At 45.3% G+C, this 27,485-nt stretch overlaps 1 long non-coding RNA gene across 2 annotated transcripts; it reads right to left on the bottom strand.

The window, feature by feature from the left end:
* Window positions 1-447: 447 nt before the first annotated feature.
* On the bottom strand, window positions 448-27,485 carry LOC130584860 (uncharacterized). 2 transcript variants are annotated; one of them, XR_008966538.1, is made up of 3 exons: window positions 27,416-27,485; window positions 9,794-9,909; window positions 448-509 (listed from the first exon to the last, which is right to left on the bottom strand). It is a non-coding gene; the product is annotated as an uncharacterized LOC130584860 (long non-coding RNA). The 2 variants fall into 2 exon arrangements; XR_008966539.1 differs by lacking the exon at window positions 27,416-27,485 and adding an exon at window positions 19,663-19,897.

Raw genomic sequence — 27,485 nt, 5'->3', positions numbered from 1 at the left:
AGCACTTGGACTGGAACTGTTTCCTGAGAGCTCAAAGAGCACCTGCACTACTGTGTGGTTTGTCTTAATACTTGCCAGTCACTCAGGTCATCTCATTAAACTCATGTTCTTGGATTGCATAATAGAATAACACTTACCTAATCACAGTAAAACCAACTGTAAACCCAGAAACTCGTAAAACCCTGAGATGTGTGCCTCAATCCACCACAAGTTTACCACATGAGTAAGGAAGAGTGACATCTACACACAAACCACCTCAAACAAATGTCCTTGGACATGGCCCAGTATAGTGCTGTTGCACTTTTTAAACAAATGCTTCTTGGGGCTACTTTTTCCATCCATTGTATTGATTATATTTATTCCTAAAAAAATTATGAATGTCCAAACAGCATTATCTGAATCAAAAAGGCAAAAAAACATGTCTTTGCTAAAGAATTCCCTACTTACCTTTGCCAATATTGAATTTATCCAACTAGTAAAGGTTTTCTTCTGTGTAAACTCTCGCTGGACTAGGAAATGAAAATAAAAAAAAGAAAAAGAGTTAATGGAAAAAAAGATCATGTTTTATTTCTCTTTCTCAAAAAGACACATGGCATCCATCTCAAACTTAAGGTTCATTCTTCCAGATATTAAGCTACTATTTATTAATTATTCTCAAGTCTTATTTTATAGCTGTATTTTCTCGCTTGCTGAGTTGATACAGCAAAGAGCTCTACCATCAAGCATAACCTACAGGATGCAGAGAATAACTAATGAAGGTTTTCTTAGAAGATCAGCAAATACAAAAATTGTTGTGAACACATAATTCTGCAGAGAAATATGTCTACAATTGCTCTGTCCATTCCTAAATGACCTTTCAAGGACTCAGGGCCATTGTCAGTACAAGATACATCTTGGAATTTGGGAAAAGCCAGGCATTAAGCCAGATGCAGGGTGGAGTTAGGTGATAAATGAACATCTGTAGGTGAAGCCACACACCAAGAGGTCTTTGCTGAAGGGCTGGAGAGAGTTATGAGGCTGTCACAGGGAAATGCACCCTGTAACAGTGTTCCTCCCAGTGCTGTACAGATTATTAACCCAGCTCCCCAGACCCAGCCCTGTCAGGGGCACTGTATCACCTGATTCCCCAGCCCATGCTCCCTCTGAAAAAAAACACTCCCTTTCCAAGCCACACCACAAAACCCACACCTCCCTAGGGGCTGGATGTCTGTACACAGGGCTCAGGTGACAGCCACAGGTGCAGGTCCCTGGGATGATGGACTCACATGCCACCAGCAGCCATCCCAAAGGCTCATGAGAGAGCCTGAAAACAAATAATCCCTTTTTCCCTCCCTTTCCACAGCAGCCTTGACTGCAAGTGTTGGGGCTGGCTTCCCAAGAAAAGGCTTGCAGGGAGAAAGAAATTTGGGAGATACGGTGGGAACAGACCATCCCTTCTGCCTCTGAAAGTGTGCTCTTGCTCAAAAGATAAATTGAAAGCTTGATATTGTGAGTCAAGTGAAACACTTCTCAGCAATAGATATGCATGTTTTGGTAGGCTGGGCAGGAGGAACGATACCAAAAATACCAAGCCCTGGGGGAGAAAAAAAATGTTGACTATTCTGCCCATGAAAGTGAAAATGCCACTAACAGGAAAATGTCCTGCACTTTACTACACTCTGAGAATTTGTAACCACAAACCCCAGACATGGAGTGTTTTCATGATCCAAGAGAGCCCAAAGGAGTTTCTGCAGAATTTTATCAGCTCAGGAAAACAGAGATTCATTTGAGGATAACCCAGGCTCCTGCTCCTCACCCCAAAGCTGTTTTCTGCCTCACTGGGCGGGTGAGCAGCAACAAAAACATTGGTGTTACGTGCGTGGAGAACCACTCTGCTCCTGTAGTGAATGAAGGCATCTTTCAACAGCCCTCCTCTAATCTGCACCACCACCATCCTGTCAGAGCTTGAAGCTGGTTTCCCCTGCTTGCTAGACTGGTTTATGATTTTTCTAAGCATCACAGAGACGGCACTCAATGGTAAGATAAGGGCAATCTTAAAGTTGCAGACAAAACACAACGGCAAAATCAGGTTTTGTTTGGAAACAGAAAATTCAGCGCAAACACAGCACACAGACCAAACAACGCTCACGAGGAGGACAAAAATAGCAGAGAGATACCAGCTTCATGTTAGCACAGGAGCCAGGCACACCCTTCTGCTGCACAGCACTGGGGAGCCACGCCAATTACCCAGCGAGCCATTATTGAGTAGCTGCACTCAGTCCCATCGGGCAGGCAAGGCTGGCAGTGCCAGCATCAAACAGGGACAGAGAGCAAATATTGACTGCTCTGCCCAATGCCAGCAACTCCTGCAGCTGCAGCTCCTGCCAAACACACACCACCAAGGCAAAGAACTCGCATTTGGAGTGGTTACAGATGGCTGGGATGGCACACTTGGCCTTGTTTTGGTTGACATCCATGTGAAAATGTTTCATTATGCAATAGGGGCCAGGTACAGCAAGTGTTGATTCATGTGAGCAGCTCTCAGGTGAATGTCTCACCTGGTGAAAGCACAACGTGCTTATTTCCCTGCACACACCTAAGAACACCTCAAACCCTCCACAAGCTTCCAAATGCAACCCATCGGGCTGCCTTCCAGGCACTGCTGCCCCAGCTGCAATGTGCCTTATTTTCCTACCATAATAATAATAATAAAAATAACAATAACAATAATAATTATTAATAATAATAGCAATAATAATAGTAGTAATAATAATAGTAGTAGTAATAATAATAGTAATAATAATAGTAATAATAATAGTAATAATAATAGCAATAATAATAGTAATAATAATAGCAATAATAATAGAATCTCTCCCTGAATTAATAACAGAATCACACTTGCAGTGCAGCAGTCAGTGTTTCCATGCCGCCCACACCACACACACTCAGTACAGATGTGCTGCTGGCAGCTGTATTGCAATTTTCAGGCTGACCGTGTTTTCCCTCTCAGCTCCCCCCCTCTGCGACACTGCTGCTGCTCAGAGGTGCTAATGATTTAATCAAGCTCTCCAATTCTTATCTGCACCACGTGGTTAATTAATACGGATTTTTATTTTCGTGAGGGTGAATGGATTCTTTGTTAGGCCTTTTTGGAGGACTCTAACTGACACTGGTTTTCTCTTGCCCTAGTTTTCAAAATGTCACTGACCTAGAATAAAAAACCTATTAAAAAAAAAAAACCCAAACCCTGATCATTTCCTTTTCTTTGGGTCAAAACTCACTAAGCTAAAAAGTGGATCTGCGAGAACAGAGTAAGAACCTGGTAATCTGAAAATACCCAAAATCTATCACATTTTGCCCTGTGTTAACAGCTCTTTATGGAGGAATAACACATAGAAGCAATGTGTCACGTAGGATAGCCAAAAATCAATACCCACTGCTGGACAATGACTGTTTTATTCAGTAATGAGCTACCAACAAGTGCTGCAAACCATGCTGATCATTAAGAACACAGGGACATGGCAGGGACCACGTGAGTGCTGAACTCTCCAGGGAGAGAAAGGAGAGCAGCAGCACTGCCAGCCACTGTTTTACTCCCAGCCTTCCTCCTACTGCGATGAAGAAAACACAAGATGTAAAATTAGTCTCCTCTGCCCCTGTTGCCTTTCATGCCTCCCTTCCTGAGGTGGGGGAAAGCACCACCTCCTCCTCCAGCAGGGAGCTGGGGGAAGMAAATCATGGCAGAACAGATGCARCCTGTCTGTCCCCACTCRTCAAAAAACACTGTCACAAAACAGMAAAGAGGATTTCTTCTATCACAAGAACTTGTGCATCACTGCCAGTGAGCAATTTACAACTGTATGGCTTCTTCCTTTAAAAAACCAAAAATTTTAAGCAATCACTATAAATTGATGAGTACAAGCCTGCCTGTCATCTTCTCAYSTCTGTTTCACCAGAAGGAATTACCTCTCGTGTATGATATTTTTATATCTTCCCTTCACCACTGAGGTCAGCTGAGGCTACACCTACAGCAGCGAGCAGGGAGCTCATCAGGAACAGAGCAGGAGCTGGGGTTCCCAGCGTGGTGTATCCACCATGTGAGCAGGGAACAAAGGTGATCTTGGGCTAACTGCAGCCTCAATGCCTACAGAGAAGCCACAGCACCTTCTTCATTTCAGTTTCATCCAAAGTAACCATTTCCACACTCACTGACAGCCCAGCAAAATTAACTGAAGAATGGGTAGCAGGGATAACGGGGAGAGCTCCTTCAAGACAGCACTGCTGGTATGAGCTAACACACCAAGAAAGCACATTCTTTAAATGGTTGGAACCATCAGAAGAACCATTAAGTACTTGCCAATCCACGGAGAATGTGAGCAATTAACCCTGAAGCCCTTTGTATATTCCCTTCCTTTCCACCCAGCAACAGTTTCATGTTCTGCAGACAGGAAAGCAGGGAAAGAGAGTTATTTCCAGCATTTATGTTCAGCAACATGGTGTTAAGCAATTAAAAACAAACAGAGAATTTTTTGTCAAGATTGAGGAGTTTAGCCAAAGTCCAGTGAAGATGAGGAAAATACTTCTACAGGCAGGAGAGGGTCTTTTCAAATACAAGTATTATACAAATATTCACTGAATCGCTACTACCATATCAGTGAAGCACGTGGAAACTTTCTACATGATTCCTTGCAACCTGCTTTTCCTTTTGAAAGCAAGTGGTCCAATTTACCAAAAGTATTGCTAACTCAGGGAGTGTATTTCCACCAAGCTTTGCCCTCCTGGTTTTCTTAAACCCTTTTGCTGTTCTCCTGGTGAGGATGCTGGAGCAGCCCTGCTCGGAATCACCGCTGCCTGCACTGCCACCACAGCTCACAAAGTGATTTTTAGTAATCAGGGGCACGGGCAGGTTGCAGATTAAATTCCTAAAGGGACCAAGTCACATCATTTAGATATCAACATACTTTTAGAGATAAGGGCTTAAGTGGCTTTTCTAACATTTTAAAGAGTGTCCACAGTGAAGCTGAAGTGGATCTGACTGAAGTGGCCTCCAGTGCCTTTTCAGGTGCCTCGGGAGCCATCCGCTCCTTTGGCATTTTAGTGCCATTTTTTTACCAATTATGCACCAGATAATGCCTTTAACAAATCAAAATTTACCTAGCAGGGAACACTCCTATGCAACTACACAATCTATTTTTTACCTCAGGCGGGTGAAGCAGACAAAAATACCCACGACTGAATTTTTTCAAGGCAGTGTCATGTGTCAGTTGTCTCTCCAGTGCCATCAGCCCTGTCACATGCCACCAAGCCTGAAGTTACGAGAACTACAGAGCAGCTCCTCACCCAGGCAGCATAAACTGGGAATAATTTTTTGTGCAGCTCCTACAGGAGCTTTTCAATTTGTAAAAGTCACCCTTGTAAAATTGTAATAAAAATTTAATGGACTTTTTTTAATCATTCTGGTTAAAGGAAAAAAAGTGTTGCTATAACAAGCAAGTGGCCCCAACAGACGAAGCACACAGTTAGAACAAAAAGCTGGATAAGAATTAGTAATTTACCTGACCTCTGGATTAATTAAGAGGGTCTCAAAAAAAATCCCCCTTTACTCAGAGAGGAGTACAATCTACTATAGGCTACACAACAAAACGTATCCATACATATCTCCATATTGTCAATTTTACTTGAAGAAAAATATTTCATAAAGGATTAGACATAATTGCATGAAAATAGTATCATTCATTTTTATCACTAAACTCTCTTCAAACAGTTTTCTTCAAAAACCCTCTTCAGCATTAAAAACCACATTCCTGTGTTATCGTCCTTTGGGTTATAGTAATAAACAGTAACACACACGCAGATTAATAAGTAGAGCCAAAAATTAGGATCCCTGCAGTTAATTAAACATTGAAAGAGTAAGTACATGCCCCAAACTCCAAGAGCTAAAACACACTCTCTTGTGTTTGAATTAGCTCAGCAAACATGAAAAAGGAAAGCTTGGTGGGAAGCGTCACACACAGGGTGTGTTTGCCATCCTAGGAAAGACAGGGGAAGGATTTGTGCATGGGAGAGAAAATAGATGTTGAATCCTCCCACAGGTAAAGAGATTTACATTCCAAAAATGAAAAGTAATCCTGCTCCAGAGTGCCACAAACCGTGCTGAGTTCCTGCTGCAGCCGCGCACTCCCCTCGCTGCAATCCCGAACTCCTGCTCAGCAGCACAGCCTGGCTCCATCTCCAACAGCTCCCAAAGCACTGCCTCCCAAAGGAGGCCCTTCTCCTACCAAAGAGGTGACATCCCTCCTCATCTCAAGGAGCCAAAGGCAATTTTGGATGTTGCCTGTGCCTCTTCAATGGACAGACGGACGAGCAGCAGTCTGGACCCCTCTCTGGGGCCAGCCCGCACCGCAGTGATGGGAGGGAAACACGGGAGGAGGAGACACAGGACAGGGATCCTGCTTTATTCCTCCCATGCTCAGTGCCAGCCAAGCCCCGAGCTCCTGCCTGCTCCATCCTACACCAAAAGTGATCAAATTCAGGTCCAAAGTTTCAAAGATGGTCCATGGTTCAATGAAGCATCTCCCTATCAAGCATCCTCTGCTCACCAAGATGTTTGCCGACTGCCTGGCAGGAGAAATCCTTCCCTTAAGTTTTCCCCCACTGGACACAGCCATTACAGGTCCAGGCTTTTCACCTGCACTTTTACAGGGCTGTGCAAGGACACAGAAAAATTCTGCAGCTGCTGTAAGCTGTGCTGCATCAGAAAACCCTGAGGAAGCAGAGAGGTGCTGAAGGAAAGGGCACAGATAATGCTGATCTTAATCTGATTTAATTTTGTTGTAACATCTGGGACAGAGGGAAGGAAAAAAGAAAAGAAGCCTGCCAATTCCTGACATCATGCATTTTCATAGCAATTTCCATTTACCTGGCAAGGAGGGAAGGGGTAACTATTGCTCTCATCTGGATATCTTGAAAACCAGTAAAGGTTAAAGAGCAACACACAAATCTGGAAAGATCCGTATATGAGTTTATATTCTTGCAGCTTTTTCCTTCAGCCTCATGATTTTGTAACTAAATGTCTGGAGATGGGAGGATTAAAAAACATATTGCTATCATTTCTTTAGCTATTTTCTTCGTGTTTTTCAAGCTTCATTAAGTCTCCTTAAAGTAATTAGCTGACAAGGAAGATGCACTGAGAACAAAGTTACATTTTTACCTATTTTCCAATTAAGTTCTTTATGGCATATTCTAGGCCAAACACTACTAAAGAAAGTGAATGTTAACCCTTGACACTTTTCAACCTAAAAAACTACTAGCAAATTTTCACACTATTAACTAACTAGCCATAAATTAATAGGAATTCTATAATAATTAGAGCTATTAAATGGTAAATTCTTCACTAATTACTTAAAAAACATTGTTCTTTCCCTCTTTTTTCCTTCTTTATCTTCCCAAAAATGCTGTCCTCGCAGACAATTGTAGCTTAAATCACAGTCAAACGTACCTAAAATAACATACCTACATATGGTAGGGAAGGGAAAAATAAAGAAAGCTAATGATTTTGTTACATTTCTTAGGCATAAACTTCACGAAGTTGTATGACCAGACCAACTGACACATTAAGTTGATCTTGCCCTAATTAACCAGACTAGACAAGTGCTCCTATCCCCACTGGATGCCTTTCAGGAATAAAGGAAGGTTGGATCACAAAGAATTAAAAAGTAGGCTAAAATATATCTAGAGTACATCCAGACTTGATCTCCAGTCCTGCTTTTTCCCTCTGCACCATTTATGCATGTCGCTGTTATGCTGTGTATCATACAATGCTGGACACATTCTTTGAAGCTGTCTTATAGCAATTTGAAAAGCACATCATCAGTTTCACACCCATCTGCAGTCACACAAAATGTAAGCTGCTCTTCTGATAGTTACAAGCAGCTATTCCTCAAATCTGAGATTCCTCTAACATTTCCCCAGGTGGACCTGAAGATTTAAAGCTATCAACATCTCCGGCTGCTTCGCCAATCTCATCTCAAGATTCCTATTAATGGAAAAACCTGTTTCCTTGAGTGACCCTATTCTTCTTACTTGACCTTTGCTACCACAGATGTGTGAGTAGAGCTGCTAATGGTCCCTGTATGTCATGTCAGGGAGAGTGTCTTGGGTGTTTCCTCACACTGTATTGCCATTTGCTCGTTTGACCCTGAGCAGACGCTGCAGCGCCACAGCTCCGTACACAGAACGTGTCACTGCCATTTGTGTGTCTTCAATCATTACAAAAAATTGCTCATGTCACTTCTCAGGGATGTCTCTGGATTTTTTACAACAGCCAGGCACAGGCAGCTCAGGCACATGATTTGCAGTGCGCTCACTTTGGCATAATCTAAGAGCTCRATTTATTGCAGCAAAGAAACACAGTAATTTCAATTTTACTAAGCAGGGCTCCTTCAGTGAGATATTGACCAAAAAATACAACTGTTATTCAACACAAACACCAACCTGACTTTTCAGAAAAAAAAAAAAACATGAATTGAAAGTAAAACCCCGTCCTAAAACAGCATGTAACTTTAAATCTGCCTTAAAGCTAGAGTGTGTTTCCCAAATTTGTTTCACAACAACAGCCACCTCAGGCTTTCTCTGCTGAAAGGCTGCGTTTGACTGGCACAACAAATGCGTGTCTGACAAGCTGTGCTTGGTGCAAAAGCCAGACTAGCTCCTGCCTGCTACAAGTTTTTTCTTGTTCTCCTGAAAAGGCAATACTGAAGCAGAACGGAAGAAAATCCACCATTAAAGATGCTCAGCTTTAGACCACTATGAACACCCACTCGTCAAAACACATGGCTCCAGCAACAGCATTAGTGCAAGGATGGATCACAGGAGTCACTTGGCAGAATATTCTTTTGCACCATCTGTTTTCAACATATTTGCTCTCAAGCAAGCACCGTAGAAATTTCATTGCAAGGGAGTTAAAAGGAAATAGCTCTGTGGAAACATGAGTTAGCCCATCCGTTCTAGAATAACCGGGCCCCAAACACATCAGAACCAAGCTTTCCAGCAGGGCTAGTCCTGCTGCCTGGACAAGCCTCCTTGACAGCCTCCATGAATATGTTCACAGAAAAGTCAACCTTCACGGAAAATTCTTATAGAAGGAAATTCAACATTTGAGTAAGGAAAACCCAAAAGTTCTGAAAGGCCGGGTTGGATGGTCTCATCATCACTTAACTGTCCAAGTAGAAGCCATTAAACTGAAACAATTAAAAATCAGCCACTGAGCGCTTCCTTAATGAGTTATAACTCATGACAAGTAAGGATGAAAGACTGACCAATAAGAAATGTGTTTAAAAGCCACAAAAAAACTGTCCCCCACTTGCAGGGGACACAGTAGTTAAAAACAGAAAAACAAAATAAAATAAAATTGTACTGTGGTCAATAGCTTCATTAATACATTCAATACAACCACCCAATTGCAGAAAATTGAAAAGAAGGAAATTTATGAACTGGACTGTTTTCATGCTGGTGGCTCTCTGAAAACAGTTTACAATACCATGTATTTTGAGTAACAAAGCACAAGAACCAGTGGGAACATCAGTACCAAAAAAGGCAACAGATGCAAAAATATCCCGAGAAAGTCCTACAAGAGCTTATCTTTCACTTCCCTGCTGAAGCCTCTCATGAAACACAAACATCTGCAAAGACACACAGTCATGAACTAACTACACTCACTGTAAGTTTCTCAGAATACCCTTCAACTTGCACACACAGCCACAGATTTTTGACAAAAATCTAAATTAAAAATACACAGAAAGGGTAAGTGACTTACCTTGCAGCGTTAGATGGAGATCATCTATTTCAGAGGAAGCCTGCTCCTCTGTCGATGCAGATGACTGCTGTGATGCCATATTGAATTCTATGGAGATTCTTTAATCAATTTCCAAACTGAAATCATACATTAAAAAAAAAAGAAGCAAATCAGTACATTTTAATATAAAAATTGACGATGCTCAGTGATGATGCAGCACTGAGTGTACGCGTTTTGTTTTGGGTTTTCTTCCCTTGGTCAGCTATTTCCTCAGTTTATACAGAATAAAGGGGTTGTTCCTACTCTGGGAACCCAAGCTTTGGTCCTTTGACTCTTTTCCAACAGCGGCCAACAGCACCCTACAACACAAACCAGGGATCCCAGTGGGTCTTGCCATGAAAACAAAAGCACCAGGATTAGGACAATTTAAAAAGTGTTGCTTTCTTCGAGAAAGCCAAGGTGACAAAGGCTCACGGTGCCTTCTGCAGACTTGCAGCTGCCAAATTTCATTTTTTTAATCCTTATACCTTTCAAATCTCCCTTCCTGCCTGGATAATTGCTGCAGAATGGAAACAATTCAGGCAGAATCTGCAAAGATTAAGGTGAAATGAAAAAGCAGCAGCTATCGTATGAGAATCAACACAACTGCTGTCTCTGTCTGGTTCCTTTGTTACTCCTCAACGCCCATGAAGCAGTTTCTTTTTCCAACTCCTCCATTTTCCTCTCCCTGGATACCTCCCCTATCTCCAGTGCAACTTTGGAAAACAATATGTTCTTTCTTAAAAACTACCAGTATTCCTGGTTCTGCAGTGTTGTTCAATTTGCCACTGTAGGAAGAACTGGGAGTTTAAGATAGAGACTCATTTTTATCAAGAACCCAGAAGTTAAACAAATTCAAAAAGAAATTAAGCTGAAAATCAAATAAGGGCTCACTCTTAAACAAGCTTTGCTACCTAAACTACTGTAACCTTTTCACCAGAAGCACTAGGATTTCCACACCATACATTAATAACTCATCCACCAAGTATATGTCAAAATAAAGGGCGTGAATAGATGAGTCAAGAAATACAACATTAAGGAATGCCAGAGAAATTCTTACATCCATTCCCTTGTGCACATGAATCATCAGGCAGCCTTTGTTTACTCCTTTCCATACTATTTTTCCTTACTGCCTCTCTCCTTCACTAAGCAGAAAGGAGAACACACATTTCACAAAGAGCTCTTCAATATTTTACTTTCCTCACCCCGAACAATGCGTGTCCTTGTGCTCTATCCAAGAGCTGCTCTGATGACAGGATTATTGAGTCACTCACAAGATTTTCTATGGCACTCACCACCCCAGCATCTGAACACTTCACAAACATCAATCAATTCACATTAACAGCATCTACATGAGATCAGGGATTATTGCCCAATTTAGAGTGCTTTGGGCTGGAAGGGACCATCAGTCCAACCCCCCTGCCATGGGACACCATTTTACTGATGACAAGAGAGAAAAAAGGCAACAAAAAAAGCCTCTGGATTTCCAGAGAAATAGATGTTAGCTCATATGGCCAATATCTGCAAGTCACCAACAACTCACAGCTGCAACTCAAGGCAYCAGATTCAAGAAAGGGGAGTCCCAGCTGGGGCAGGTAAAGGTGAGACCTATCTGCATAATCGAAGAAAAACATATTTTACAAGAGTTTGGCTTGCTTAGCTAGCAAAAATAGTAGGAAAAGGGCTAACTTGATCTTTAGTTGGCACAAGAACACAATGATATAAACAAGCCAAGCCTTGAGGTTAGGATGGAAATMATAAGATTTCTAAATTAGCCAAGAAAGCCAACAAATTGCTGGGCAGCACAAACAAGRGCATCACCAGCASAGACASRGAAGTYAWCATCCCACTCTGCTCAGCACTTGTCAGGACACCTGGAATACTGGCTGCAGTTTGGGACCACGCTATACAAAATATTATGTGGACAGGCTGGAGAGAGAAGAGCAGAGAGATGAACAAAAGACTGAGAGGCCTGTGTGGGGAAATGGCTGAGGAAACTGAGTTTGCTGAGCCTTGAGAAATGAAGGCTGAGGGGAGACCTTATTACCACATTCCAGGATCTGAACAGTGCCCACAGAGAGGATGGTTTTTACAAGGAGTCACRTGGAAAAGATAAGGGATAGTAGGTACTAATTACTGCTAGGGAGATTTCAATCAGACACAGGAGGAAAATTTCTCACAGAACTACCAGGGCACTGGATTAATCTCCCCAAGGAAGTGGTGAATTCCACAACCTTGGCACTGTTTTGATTTGACTRGGCAGGATGCTGTGCCATCTTGTCTGGAATACGCTTTTAGCACAAAACATTGAACCAGATGGTCCTTGAGGTCTCTTCCAACATGGAATTCTATAAATCTATGAAAAATACTGGGCTCTTACAGGAACTGAGAATGGGCTAGGGCTGAGCAAGAATCCAGCACTCGCAGCAATGCTGCCTATGCCCAAGGCAAGGCAATCTTTCCTGGGAAACTCCCTCCTTTTTTCTCTCAAGATTAAGCARTACAAACCCAAAGTCTGAAAATGCAAAATGTCAGGTGGCCTTTATATCTTTCGGGTATTGAATTTGATTTTTTGATCACCACCTTGAAGGTGATGACAAATGACCCAAGTGAGAAGTATGTAAACAAGCTGCCAAGCAATGGAAACATACAGATCTGTTCAACTTCAAAGCACCCAAAACTGAGATGATGACAAAGGCAGAGCCAATTCATGTTCAACTAACTTGCATGATGCTGAAGTCACTGGGACCACAGTCCAGAGAAAGGGAGCARGATTTGGCATTAAAATTCCATTATAGTAACAGGAAAGTATGCAAGACYAATGAACAACTCTAATGGACATTTCATAAACATCACAAAATATATTTTTAACCTCTCTGTGACTCTTCTTCCTCTGTCCCTGGCCCTTGCCAGCTGCAGCAACRACACAGCACGTTGTGTCTCCTTTTATGTGCTTGTACCACACTTCATGTGATGGGACCCCAATCTCAGTTCAGATCTCTAAGCAGTAAAGTAGTTAAAGCTAATAAAACTTCCAGGATTTCAAAGCAGAATGTATATTAAGCTCTAAAGCTTTAAATAAACTTTATTTAAGTTACTTAATTTATTAATTAATTACATCACAGCACATGATCATAGAACATGCATAAATGACGAAAAGCATGCTCTTGTTTTCTTTTAAAGTCAATCTATGGCCTYCTTCACAAAAGGATGGGAAATTTTAAACTTTTATCTTTAAACACATACATCCATTCAATGAATCCACAGTGCAGGTTATAAACACACACAGCTAATACCAGGTAAATTTATGTTAAAGTGTTCATGTCCCTCGAGCCCTCAGTTCTCCATCTAACCCAGCAGATGAGTTTTGCCCTGCCCCAACAGAAGATTCCACTTTGAAGGGGAGACACAAACACTCTTGGAGGACATACCTGCAAGGATTAGTACCTTCTTTAAAAGGTACAAGGTACAAATTGTCTCAGAAGGGATTATACASGGACAATATGCTACCCACTGTGTCCTACTCCCTGCCCCAAATACAGCATATTGACTGCAACTGTATCATTGCAGMCTCTGAATAGTCTAAAACCATCAACTCTGAAGAGTTCAAGATCACCAACCAACAATAGTTTTCATAGGCAGTAGGAAGCATCATCTTTTCTACTTCATATTTGAGTCAGTTATTGTTTCATAACAACTCAATGAACTGCAGAGTTAAAGCAATCCCTTTTCCTCCATGAAATGCTGCAAAACTAGGAAATATATACCCACAGCGCTGAAAATAAACCAAATGCTTTCAAATGACACTTTGGGGATAAAACCCAAAGTGAAGGGAATGACCTTGTCTTTCCCTCTCTCTGGAGAGTCTAGCACTAATGTAGGAAAGCATTAACTGCTTACACCTTGGGATAGCCTGTGAAATCTCACAGAGTCAAAGAGACAATTCCAGGAACACTGGGACCTTATTTTCAGCGGATTCATCTCCCATGGATTAACTTAATGTGAATTGCACCAGAACTCYTGGGCAAGCTCATGTTTTCTTCAGTACAAGGTAAGTCATACAAGAAAGGTGCATTAGCAGTGTCCTCCTCGAGAGGAAAGCTTTTCATGGGGTTCTACAAATTGGTAAATTCTTGGCCACCTGGGCTCAATCTGGTTCAACTATCAACAAAAGCTTTCCCCATWAGGGCACCCCTAAGAGTCAAACCCTTCTTCCCACACTTCTCCAGCCATTTCCACAAAGGGGACCTAACAACRTTGGTGGAAATTATATCAGCATAGTTTTATCACATCAGTTCTACTGTAATTTGCCTTCCTTTACCAAATTCAGCTGATATTAGCCAGCAGGTTGCAGAAAATCCTGGGCATTAACATACACACATAGGCACATTGATAAGGGAGAAACCTAAGAGCAAGTAGGAGACTGCAAATCGCAAGGAACAAACCTGAAAATAATCATACCCAGGCTTTGCATTCCATTATCATAAGAATAGACAACACTGATTTAAATACCTTGTCTCCAGTGAGGCTTAAGTACTAATGAGACCTAAGAGATGCTCTTCTTAAGCAGGGTCTTTATAAGGACATTCTTGTCTCAGAAGAAAGAAGGAAAAAAGTTTCAGATGGATTTAGAGGATTCATTAGAAAGGATTTCACAGCCTTAACATTAGTTCAGATCGGGGCAGTTTACAAACCTTGGCTTTCAGCAGTTCCAAGTACCACAAATGGTAAAATTTCATGGCATGGCAATCCAGCAGCTGCACAGCACAGTCCTTACAGTYAAACCACTGCCATCTTCAAAACACACATCTAACTACAGCTAAAATGGGGAATGGGTATTTCATTAATTAATTTAAGGCTACCTCTAAGCAGCTGTGCACAGGATTTAGGGAGAAAGGTAAAGAAGAAGGTCTGATTYCCACCGTGTCCCAGGTAAAAGTCAGGGTTCACAGCTCACTTGTGCATGTCCCTGCACAGATGTACCCTCACGGCCCTCCCCAGGAGCCAATCTTGAAAAATCATATACCATGAAATTAGCTCAGTTTTGCCCTCCTTAAAGCTGAAAGCAGCAGATAGCTCGCAATCATGCCCAACTAGAAGTGACTGAATATTATAACCCACTGTTAGTAAACCCCTGCTTCTCTGGTTTTCCCTTTGCAGATCCCTGCCCCATACTTTCCCAATTATGTTGGCTACACACTTTCCACTGGTGTTGCAATAGGAATTGCAGACATCTTTTCATGGCATCTCCAACCGCTTGTTTTTACTTTTCCTCCTTTGAAGCGCCACAGGTTATTTATGAGCCACTSAGGGACTCAAAGACCTGCCCTCCATGGAGGCCTCTCCATGTAAACTGAAGTCTGTTCCTAGCAACAGATTATTATTACTCATGCCCTGAGCCAAGCCAACGTCGCGAACAGAAACGGCAGATTTTTATCTTTGGTGAACCAGTCCAAAGGAAGCAGAGCTCCACAATGCTGACTAACTGAAGACCCTTTCCTTTTTGGCTATTYACAAAGATCTCTGTTTATTTTACATTCAGAAAGAAGAAGCAACATTCAGAGGTGCAAGTCTTGAGCCTTGTAAAGTGCTACTGAGCCACCTTCTCTTGGCAAACTTTTCCTGTAAGTCTCTTAGAGCCTCCCTAAAGGTAAATCGTTGGCATCCAAATCATGACCCCATGACCTAAATAATAATCACATGAAGTCAAGSTGGTTTGGTTTAGGCTTTTTTGTAACATTTTCTTTGCTTTTTTTGTAATATTTTCTTTTCCCGTCACTTCTGATGTACTCACACCTCTGTTAAGCCTGCGAACTTCGCATAGCACTTTGATGGTCCTGCTTTCTCCTCAACACTTYACTTACAATGGTCCCACCATTTTTTCACCCAGCAGTGAGGAAAAAGGTCTGTTTAAAGCATGCATTTTCTAATATCTTTGTATTTAAACACTTCTTTTAAAATCATACTCCAGACTGAAGTTCATCCTTTCCATCCTTTCCACATTTAAAGCACTTGCCAGCACCGCTCTTCTGGCTCCTTCTGGGCCACCTCAGATTGTATCATGTTCCCAGCTGGAATGTGATCACACAGCAAACATGCGGATCCCCTTCCCTTCCAAGCCAGATCCTCAGGAGCAAAAATCAGGACAGCATCACTGACAGATCTACCTTATCTTCCTCTCTTGAGGAACTGACAAATTCTCTCTGTCTGGCAAAAAAAAAAAAAAATTTGTCATCATCCAGCGTGCAATAATGACATATTCTCTGTGCCTCCCTGGAGGAAGAAACGTGCTTCCATTAGGTTTCCATCCCCTTGAAGGTGATGCAGAAAAGAGGCTACAGCCTTCTGATCCTACCTAACACCCAACAGCAGTCACATGGCTATCAGCCAGTCTTTTAATAAGTGGCATTAGTGCATGTGGCATCAGAGACTCTGCACTGCCTGKGATGAAGCTGAAACAAGTCTGGCCTTGGGTATTCCTATGCTATCAGTAACTGGAAATGAAGGAATCAGAAAGAGAAAAGCTTGGAGAAGACTGAACAACTCAGCTGAGGTAGAACCAAGCCAAGACAGCATTAGATAGACCTGAAAGACACCAAACTCAGAGAACAGAAGATTTTGACAAGATTCAGAGCTGGATACAAAGCTGTACCCCAGTGCCACAGAAATGTTCCTGTCTCATGTGACCTGATGCTCTGGAACCAAATGGACAAGTAAGGACTCCTCCAAAGAAGAGCTGCAAAACCAATGCAGCTCTTACAAGTTTATTTATGACAAGCAGCAGCAGCACATTTTTGTTTTCCAGGGACTTCCCAGTGATCTATTTATAGTTTTTGAAAACCAGCCAGGACAAGCATATGAGTATACAAAAGCCACGCCATTTTTAAGGCCAGCAAATGTTGCTGGTTTGTCTTTGATTTACACATCAGCAACACTTCCTGCTACAGAGGCACAATGGATCTTCTCATTGCATTAATCAATTTAAAAACACAGTTAGCAAAGTGTCTTTCTTGACCTTTTCTTTTTCTGGGGGGGTGGTAATATATCAGTCATCCTGGTACAATTGCACAGTTGGAARATGGCACTAACTCCATGCTGATGTTAACACACACACAGAGAAATGCTTTTATTAACAGAGCTAAGTCTTGTTCACACAGTCCCAAAGGTTGACCCACGGAGGTGCACGATGCAATTACTTGCCCTCAGAACAAGAGTCTATCTCACATTTATCTGTTCCCAAGTGGGAAGGCAGTGCCAAAGCACACTGACTAAAACTGCAGACATAATTCAGTTTTCAACTGGTTTCCAAGATTTGCCACATTGTTAATAAACACAGGAACTGCACAGGACTCAGAACCAYAGTTGTTAGTGTTGAAAAGAGGGGTGCTGAATGCCTGGAGGCTCAGGAAGCTGATGCCAAACACCTCCATCACCCAAGGGCCCATTGCTACGCAGRGAGCCAAAAACACCATGGTGACTTCATGCCTCCATCAAAGCCAAGGGCTTGGGCGACAATTCAGTCTACAAAACACAAAGCCCCTGAGCACACCCCGGCCCAAATCTACCTGTGCAATGCCCAGAAGGCTTTCATATCCAAAAAGCCACATGGCTTACACGGTGTGTTGCCACRAGGCCAGAACAGAAAAGCTTTTCCAGAGCAGGGGCTGGTGTCGCGCGTTCCCACCAGCCAGCACGGCCCCAAGGCCGTTCCCGCAGATAATGGGGCTGTGGGGAAGGGTTATCACAAAAACAACACGAGGAACACAGGCTGGCTCCAGACCCACACCGTACCTGGGAACTGCAGCCAGCGCACAAACACCACCTGCTCCTACGCGCTGCCTTAACCAGGAAAGCAGCTGACACTCGCTGTCATTTCACTCCTACGAGCCTTTCTCCCTTTTCCCATGGCACACAGCCCTACCTGGCCGCTCGCCCTGGCTACCTGGGCTCAGGCTGTAGCCAGGGCCAGCACAGAGCAGCCACGCTCTGCCTGATCTCCTGCAGCAAGGGGACAGCGTGGCTGGGCAGCAGCACAGACGGACGGATGGACCGCTGACCTTTGGCAGGGCAGTTCCAGCGCCAGAGCCACACACAGCCCAGCACAGCCCCTGCTCGGGAGTGCTGGCCCCGAGTCAGACTGTACACTTGGGAAGGGGTGGGAATTGTCTGCAATCAGAGGGAGTTTTAGTTCTCACGCCTGATGGGAACAAACTGGACCACGCTGCCTACGCTAACTAAGCAAAGAAGCATTGCAACAAGTCGTTCTTCTTGTTGACAAGAGTTTCTTTCCCTCCCTTGGATTGCAGCTGAAAGTCAGTGCTCAGACTCACAAGCACACTGGAACACTTTACATGGAAAAGGTATTTAAAACAGCAGTTTATAACAACTACACCTGCTTGGCATTAATGGCATCATATTAATGAGAGATGGGCTCCTRGTAATATTCTGCCTTTGAAGGAACACAAATGTTTCCTTCCCACTGCCTTCCCAATTCCCTTTTTCACCAAATAAAGGAAACAGTCAGATGGTTAACGAACACATTATTCTGTTGAGAGAAGCTCCCCGAAGCAATAAAAGGCCTGGAGTTTCTAAATTAAACCATTAGACTGTTCAGAAGGATCTTCCTGAAGAGCAGTAATCTGCTTTTTCAGGAAGTTAGGAAAAGAGAAAGCCACTAGGGATAGCGGCAATCTGAAGGCAGGAGTTTCCTTCCACTAAAGCAGGGACTTGTTCTGACTGAGCAGAATCCCTGGAAGCAGCAGAGCAATGTTTGCACAACAGACCTCACAGACAGAGCCATTGACGGTGCCGGGAAAGGAGAGGAAAGTGAACTGCACTGTGGATTTGGGAGCCAAAAGAGAAAGGGCATGTCTCAGGCTAAACCTATCTGCTTTGGCAGTATTCCTGCAAAGATCACAAACTCGCTGTGATCACTAAATATAGCAGAGAGAAGGAATCCACTGCAAGCAGCTCTCTCCAGCAGCGCTCACTGTTTCACACAGGCAGAAGGAAAACACAAAAGGGAGATTTGTCAAGCAACTGGCAAATGAAGCTTGCCAAATTTGAAGGGCAAATTACAATTTAAATGATAAGGTCCTAGCCTGGCAGCTGTGAATTCATCAGCTTCTCTCTCACACATGTCCAATCGAGGCTACAGCAATGCAAACTACTGCTCTTCTCCAGCACACCTCTGCTCCAACTTGGAGGGGCTGCCTCTCCAAAGAACGAGTTTCTCATGTCCTATAACTCTTCCAGCTGAAAACTCCCTTGGAAGTGCTTGTTTGTTTGCTTTATGCCTTCTGGGTCTTGTTTGTTTGCTTTATGCCTTCTGTCCCCCGCATTTCAAGGTCTGTGGGCAGAGCAGCGTTTCTACAAGCACAGCCTGCACGTTCACATGCCCGTGCTGGTTCTGCACATACAAAAGGGGCCCCTCAACAGTGCCGTCTCCCACACTGACACTGCAGCACCTTCTCCACCAAGAAAAGYACTTTCCTTTACCACTTAAGACAAATAAAATATCCTTTCCTTTGCTTTTAAAGAATTAGCTGCTTTACGGGAAAGAAAAACCCCCACAAATGTAAATCTCTGATTTATAGCATCATTTCAAGCACGTAGAGTAACTTTTTGTGTGCAGTGAAAACCAGGCCAAACACTGTTACTCCTGCCAGATGCCAGAGAGGATCAAACAGCTGAAGGGCTCACAGACAACCCAAGAGATAGAACTTGGTGTTGCACAGTAACCTGTTAGAATAAACTGTTGTCGTTACACAGAATAAAAAAATAAAACACAGGTGCAATTGCAAAGCCAAGTACTCCAAATTAGAAATAGCCCAGATTAAAGAATGCCTTACTTATATCATGCACTCCACTTCTGCACACTCAGGACGGCACAGCCTTCCCATCCACGTCTGAGTCAGGGGGTGTCCAGGCTGCTTTCCTTGGGAATCAGGATTTCTTACAGCACAAACAAAGCAGGACAGTTGAGCCCCGTGCATCTCCCTGGCTGAAGGCACCAGCATTACTAACACAGGAGTTATTATGGACAAGTCCAGTCAAGCACCAGAGCCCGTTTTGCGTAAGCAGAGCTGCTGCACCATCGTGTCCCGGGCCAGGCAGCGCGGCCGGGGCTGAGCAGGTGAGGTAAGACATGAGCCAGCCCCAGCTGAGCCAACTCCAGCCCACCAAGGCGTGTTCTGTACAGTTTTTAGGGACACACCTCTCATAGTCAGCGTCCAGAACGAAACCCCAGCATGGAGACGGCGTGTGGTCACCAACACAAGCCCTCGGAACAGGATATGCTTCAATTTCCTCACAATCCACACGCCAGCTTTCGGTACAGTGAACTCCTGGACTGGTTTCCCGCAGAATTTTCACAAGAAACACGTTCAGAGTCACCTCCAGCCTTTGCGAAGGTGATGCCTTCACCCGCCAGCATTATTTATAAAGCCATTCCAAGGTTACCCACAGTACCAACTGCTCTGCAGGGACACTAAATTGCACAGAAATCCGCTCCTACCTACCTAGGAACTGCTGAGGTGGCCTGGACATGYAATTGGGAAGAAAATCCACACTTTTCACTTCTCCAAAATGAAGCCGGCTCTGCTCTTGATTGCCTCTTACAATAACAAGCTCTGCTTTCTCCATCCCAGGGGTATTTCATCACCAACATTCCACCCAGTTTTGCATAAGACACAACACTGCAAACAGCTTATCATACATGCTTTTTCTTAAAAAAAAAAAAAAAAACAAACAAGACCAAACAACCCTAAACCTATCAGCCTGCTAACTGTGAAACCGCCTGTTACAGTCTGAGCAGTTGATGAAGCAGRATGACAATGCCAGGAAATACCTGGAATTGATCTTCAAAGTTTATTTTTGGAGACTGGCTTTTCTCCTGGCTCTTATTTAATAATTTGCTCTTTCCCTCCTCTCCCCAGTTGTTCTCTCTGGGATCAAATTGCAATCTGTTTCACCTCCTGGAGTTCACCCACAGACCCCCTAAGAAGAACTTYAGGAATCAAATCCTGGCTCAGACAACACATTCTTTCTATTTCATGGCTATCATATTCTTTCTCCTGTATCAGGAAAGATAGAATAGTCTGGTATTTGTCTGGAATCAGACGTGCACAGGATCCATTTAACACTCAGTACCTGCCCGTRTTTCATATCTCTGCTACACAACCAAATTCCTTCAGCAAAGTCTCTCCCTCGACATTTAGCTCATYTAGCAAAAGACTTTCTTCTGTGAACTAGTTTTCCACACAGGAGGAATTTTATTCTTTGCCTGCCTGGTTTACCTGCATGGAGAGGTTTTTTCTAGGAGAGTCACTGATTGATTGCTTTTCCAGACTGCTAAAGGACACAGTGGTGGCAGCAACACCTCAGAGGTGACCGGGGCACGGCTCCCTGGATGGCTCCAAAACTTCCTGAGGTTTGCATTTGGATGTATCTACTGCCGATTTTGGATGTGTCTGTTTGAAGGGCTTCCACACATCACTCAGCCACCAGGGAATAACCCCAGCTGATGTCCTGAGCCACCACAAGACTGAACCTTTGCACATTTACCCCAAGGTTTAGCTGCCTGTGACCAGGAGCACACATACTGTCACCCACAGCAGCTTCGTRGGTGCACAACAATCCAGCGTTGTGCCTGAACTATGGATTTTTACAGGAGAAAGGACAGGGAAAGGAGAATAAACCTGCATAATTTTGCAAAAGGTTTTCAGCCAAAGGAAGTGAGAACCTACCAGGTGCTGTCCACCACTGAGAGCCAGCGCCAGCCTCACCCCCGGGAGCACAGCAGATTGCCAGGCAGCTGCAAGGAGCTTGGGCAGGGAAGAAGAACACCCCTGGAGCCCACAGTGTCCTCACTGCCCCCACCTCTGCCACTGACCTGATGTGCAACCTTGAAAACGCCACTCTGTAAATCCCCTTTGGCCTCTTATTTACAGCAGATTGTCAGGTGCAGCCCAAAGCTTGTCTGAGTCCAGGGACTGACCAGRGGAGGAGGGTGGGTTTGGACTGGACATCACTGCCTGCTCCCCTGTCTCAGGTACAGCCAAATACCTTACTCTGCACAACCAGCACCGAGTCTGGTGGAAATGAGGACACTCTGAGCCCCCTGAGACGCTCTGCTGGGACATGAGACACTTTGGCAGAGATTCAGCTCCCCTGACACTGCACAGCCACTGGAGCAATACCTCTGTAAGTGCTCATTGTTTGAGCTCAGCAGAAACAATGGAGAGGAACAGGCACTTTTAGGGCAGTTTGTCCAATGTATTTTTAGATGTCCAACTCAGTGTGGATGAATCATGGCTCAAAAGTGTGTGCTCCTCTCCAGTGACTATGAAAGGAGTCTGGAGAACTGTCTCTCATGCAGATATGTTATATAGCTCAGCAAGATTGATTGTCCCCTTTTAAGATGGGGAAAAGGAAGAAAACAAAGCAGCACCCCTGGGGTTACATTGAAGTGAGAACACCCTCCAAGCACTCTGTRCTTCCCTCCCCAGATGGGTAATTAGATGATACACAACCACCTTCACCCTTGGGCTCGGCTTTGCTAGAAGAATTTCATTCAGTCACTCAACTTGACAATTTCACCAAATATTCCTGCCAGCAGGGCTGCACATTGCTCACGACACAAGAGTCTCCATGAAGCCGGACTTGCTTCTTGCGAGGCAGCTTTCGTTCCTTTCCCAGCATCATTCAAGTGGTTATTAACAACAGAAACCCACCCAGCACACAGGGCTCTAATGGAAATGGAACAAAACCTGTTTCTGAAGTCTCTTTATAGCCCCTTCATGGGTGGATATACACAGGCTGTGTGTCACAGACCAAGGGGTGTCCAGTGTTCATTCCCCTCTCTGCCTCGCCCTTTTGCTCCACCATTCACCAACTTCTGGTCTTCCTCCTGGCAACCAACAGGCCAGAAGCTTCAGAAAGCAGAACTTTTTCTTGTAAACCCTACATTTCTGCCTCCTCMCTACACTTCCATGAAAGTAATTACAAGTGCTTTGTTTTCCATTTTAATTTCATTTCCTTTGATAGAACGTGCAGCCTGAGTCTTAATGCTCAGATAACTAATGCCATTCTTTTCTCCTCCTCCTCACGGTCACAGACAGTATTGCTTGTACCAGGGTCAGCAGTTCCTTTAAAAACCTCTCGAGCCAATCTGTGCAGCTGCATTGTGCAGGGAGTTATCAGCAGGCTGCAGGAAGGTTAGAAAGCAAACATGCCTCCCTAYGAGACCAAAGTTATGCCTGGAGTCAAAGCTCTGTCCCATTTCCCCTCCCATGGGGAGATAACAGCCTGTTCTGCCCCAGCCCTTTCTCTCACAGAGCTTTCTGCTGGGCCCAGAACGGGGCTAAACAGAAGTTTTATCTCCACTCCCTCTTCTGTCCCTGTCCTGGTCCTTCTGCATCTCCACAGAAGCAGTTTGTTCCATCTCCTGCTGTGAATACTGGGATTTGGGTGATCTGTAGAGGTTGTCTTCTTTGCACCCTCACCAACACCAGGACTTGTGTGTGTCCCATAAAGGTGGCAGGAAGCTGGCCAGTGTTCAGCAATACTATTTAGTCTTCCCATCTCCACCCTGCAATCCTTTTGCAAAGAAAGTCCTCAAAACATGAGGAGTTTCTCCACTCTCGGCATTACCCCAAATCAAAATACATTCATCCTTCACAGTGACTGCTTGCTACTGACACCCTTCATGTTCTGTAGGATGCAAGTCAGTCCAGGAAGGGCAAGGCAGTCAAATCTATGGCCTAAGGAGTAACACACATGTGTTTTGTGATTGATAGCCCAGTAGTTGTAGGTTCTACTGCAGGTATAATCTGCTGCTCAGACTGGCACTTAGAGGGTGGGGTGAACATCACCAGTCTCTTAACATGGATATACCACTTGTACTCCCACATATTTACATTCCTGACCAATGGAGCCACACCAGCTGAAGTAAAAAACTCCCCCTGACGCAAGTCAGGTCTTGATTCCCCTCTCGAGGGAGCACAAATAGCAAAAATCAGATCAACCTGATCTGCCAGTGCCTACATGGCCACTTCTGCCTCAATTACAGGAGGCCCCCACCCAAACTGTCCMGGGATGAAATTCAAGCAAGGAAAGCTTAGGTGAGAGGTGTATGAAATGTCACCTTCCYTTTAATCACAGCTTATGGATCCATCCCAAAGCGTTACTCACACTCCACACTCCACATTGCGTATAATCCCACTGCCTAATCCAACTGCTTGTTCCAACAGGCACGTTGCTGGGAGTGGGTCCTTGCCACCACTGGCAGCATTCCTTCAGGACCACGTCCTCTCCCACATCCAGAAGTACCATGATAGCTTGGAAAAACCTGCAGGAAAGGTAGAGCAAGAGCAGTGCACACACAGCTCATCCTTTCAACAGGACACAGCCCATGGCCATCCTCTCCCACGCTGCCAGATCGTGTTGGGGAAACACTTCAGTTGTGGTAAGCAACAGATAAGCATCTCTGCACCGACACAGAAAAAACATCTCAGCTGGTAGACTTTTAAAAACCGGTATTTATTGTGCCTCRGGGAAGAAAATAAATTGGCTAAACGGGCTGAAAGGCACAGCTTCGCTAGGAAGAGCTTGGATTGTCTCTTCGCATCTTTCGGCACAAACCCGGCCATTGAGAGCTCAGATCTAAAGCAGAGCCGCTGTTGCTAAGAAAACAGCGCTGCAAACAGATGTCAGGAGATGATTCATGGAGTAAGGGCATATCCCTGTACTACAGATAAACCAAAATGAATGAGGCTCTTTATACCTGATCTCCCAAGCTGGGCTTCTTCATACCCGCTTTGGGACCTTTTCTTTAGTTCCTTTCTATATTCACATGTCGAGGAAACTGAACAGAGCTGAACACACTGTTCATGGAATAATTACTGGTAAAGGGGYTTTACAATGTACATCATGAACTCAGTAAATGGGCTAAACTGTTGCCCATTCTTCCCCTGAAACAAAGCATTTTTCTCCCAAAACATGAAGCAACCTTTCCCAGAAACATATCTCAAGGAGTAACATAAAGCACAAAGATAAAAAATGTAAAGGAACAAACAGTAACTGATTGGTTTTTTTTTCTTACTTTCTCTTTCACCATAAAACTTAAAATCAGCAGCAAGGGAGATAAAGCATTTTCAGGCTATTAGATCATTAGCCAGCAATGCATGCCGCTCCTTGAATTACTTCATTGTGTCTGCGCTTAAAATCTCTGCCTGACAAATTAAAAAAAACATAGCTGGCACACTACAGGACTGGTCAACTGCTACTGACACCAATAAAGTTCCCAGTTACTTTAATGAACTTTTAGTCAGATTTAGTAAGAGAAAGATTAGCTCCTTTCTTAGCATATCCAGAATCGTGTAACATCCTGAGCTGGAAGAAACCCCCAAGGATCATYAATGTAGAGTTCCTTTGCCCCTCTCAAACCCCCATGGTCATATCTTAGCACTGTATGATATCAGCATCAGTTAAAAGAGTTTCCTGAGGGTATTTGTAAGGAGTTGTTTCAATAAAGGAACTTTCATGCATGTTTCTGTAGACAACTTGGGTAAAAAGGCAATAATCATTCATTACCATTCATTAGGAAGAACAAACATTAATTTATACACCTCTGAATAGGTGYTTGTACAGCATTTCACATGAGGGGGGTGGCCAAACATTGCCACTGTCACAAATCCGTAGAGAGTGACACGTTATTGTGGTTACTGCTGGTTTTTCACCTCCAAATTCCAGCATCACCGCCCATCCCTCTCTCTTCAACTCATTCCCACCACCACTGCCTGCAGACACCAGGGCTTCCTCTCCCCTGCCACCTCCTGCTCGCTCCACACCACCCCTTCCTCTCTCGCTATGACATGCTGCCTTCTGCCTTGGAAATCAATTATTTAGGCTGCCCTGATTTCAGCGTGAGGTGGCCATGTGCCTGTGTGGATACTGTTATTGTGAGCAGAGTTAACAGCTGCCACCATGCTCCTCCTCAGAGCTGTAAGGCCACCCCAGAAGTGGCTGCAGACCATGACACAGCGAACCAGGCGCCAGCAGCCGCGTGGGTCCCTTCTGCAGGAATTGCATTTCACACAGAGATGTAAACAGACTGCCCGCCAAGGTCCGGCTCTGTTCACTTGGCCAGCAGTCACAACAAGGAGCCAAGACCCTGCACGTGGCATTTGCGTCTTTGTCTGTCTGTCCTGAGATGGGAGAGATCACMCTGCAAGCTGAGAGCGAGGAAAACACAGGAACGGCAGAAAGAGGGTGAGAGGACAGGCGGGACACAAGRCACTCTGAAAGAGCAAAGCGAAGGCACGAGGAGCACACAGTCACAGGCATGACAAAGGCCGCGAGAAACTCTAAAAACTAACTTGCTCCAAGTTTCCTCTCTGTAGATYCCGAGTAACTTGAGGAGGGTGCACCTGCTCTACTTCCTGATGCGTMCAGCAGCTCTCAGGAGAAATAGAGAAGAACGATTCGGTTTTGGAGTGACAGGGATTGAACTGAGCCCAGCTTTAGTTCGGGGGGCTGGGGGGGGGAAGGAGCCTTCCCTTAAATCCACACGGAGACAGCACCTGACATTAAGGCAGCACCAAATCACAGCCCCACCTACGGCATCCCATGGGCCGGAATAACACGGATCCGTAACAACTGCTCCGAGAGGAAACAAGGCGGCTCSAGGAGCCTTGGAAAGATGGGAGGAAGGGAGGGAAGGCAGGAGGGAGGGTGGCAGAGAGGCGGGAAAGAGAAAAGAACCCGTGTGCAGCGGGAAGCGCAGAGCGCGATCCCTCAGCGGGCAGCGCTTCCCCCGGGGCACAGCACCGGCAATAAACACAGCGAAGGGAGAATGCTGGTGCCTCCCCCGGCGCTCCCACAAAAGCAGTCGCTCCTTTTCCTGAAAACTTTGCCTGAGTTAAGTTCGCACCATCAGTTCCCAAACACACAGCCCGAGAGACACCGACATTCCCAGCGGTACCCACGGCTCCCCCGGTCACCTGCCCGCACCCCCTGAGCGCTCCCCCGCCCCGGGACAGGCCGGCCCGGGACCAGCCGGCTCCGGCCGGAGCTCCCCCGGCAGCGCGGCCCCCGCTCGGGGAGGGCAGGGCAGGGCAGGACCGCGGGGGCGGGAGCTCGTTCCAGGCTCGATCCCAGCTCGCTCCGAGCCCGCTCCCGCCGCCGGCCGAGCCCGCCGCGCTCCCCCCGCCAACTCCCGCCGCTGCCCCGCCGCGGTGCTTTCCCCTTTTCCCCGGCTTTTGCAGCGCTGGGAGAGGGGGGGACGCGCTCCGGGAGCGGGCTCTCTCCATCCGCGCCCCRCTCGCAGCGATGTCCCGCGGGGGGCGCGGGCGGTGCCGAAGGTGCAGCCGGCACCGAGGGAACAAAGGCGGCGGCGGCGGGGAACAAAGAGCGGCAGGTACCGGCGCGGCGAAGGGCGCGGGCAGCGGAGCGGGGCGGCGGCACCGGCGGGCCGGGGCAGGAGCGGGGGCGGGGGCCGGAGCCGGGGCCGGACCGGGCGGGCAGCGCCGCCGCTCCCGCACAAAGGCACAGCCGGGCCCCGCCGCAACTTCCCGCGGGCGGCTCCCGGCGGGGCAGACTCACCGCGGGCGCAGTCCCGGCATCGGCGGCGGGCGCGGGTGGCGGTGGCGGGAGGGAGGAGGAGAGAAGGATG

The sequence above is a fragment of the Malurus melanocephalus genome, unplaced genomic scaffold (assembly GCF_030028575.1).
Source record: "Malurus melanocephalus ecotype Western Australia unplaced genomic scaffold, MMel_1.1 scaffold_785, whole genome shotgun sequence".
Classification (NCBI taxonomy): Eukaryota; Metazoa; Chordata; class Aves; order Passeriformes; family Maluridae; genus Malurus; species Malurus melanocephalus.
Note: the sequence above shows the minus strand (reverse complement) of the source record. Positions and strands in the feature narration are given on the sequence as shown.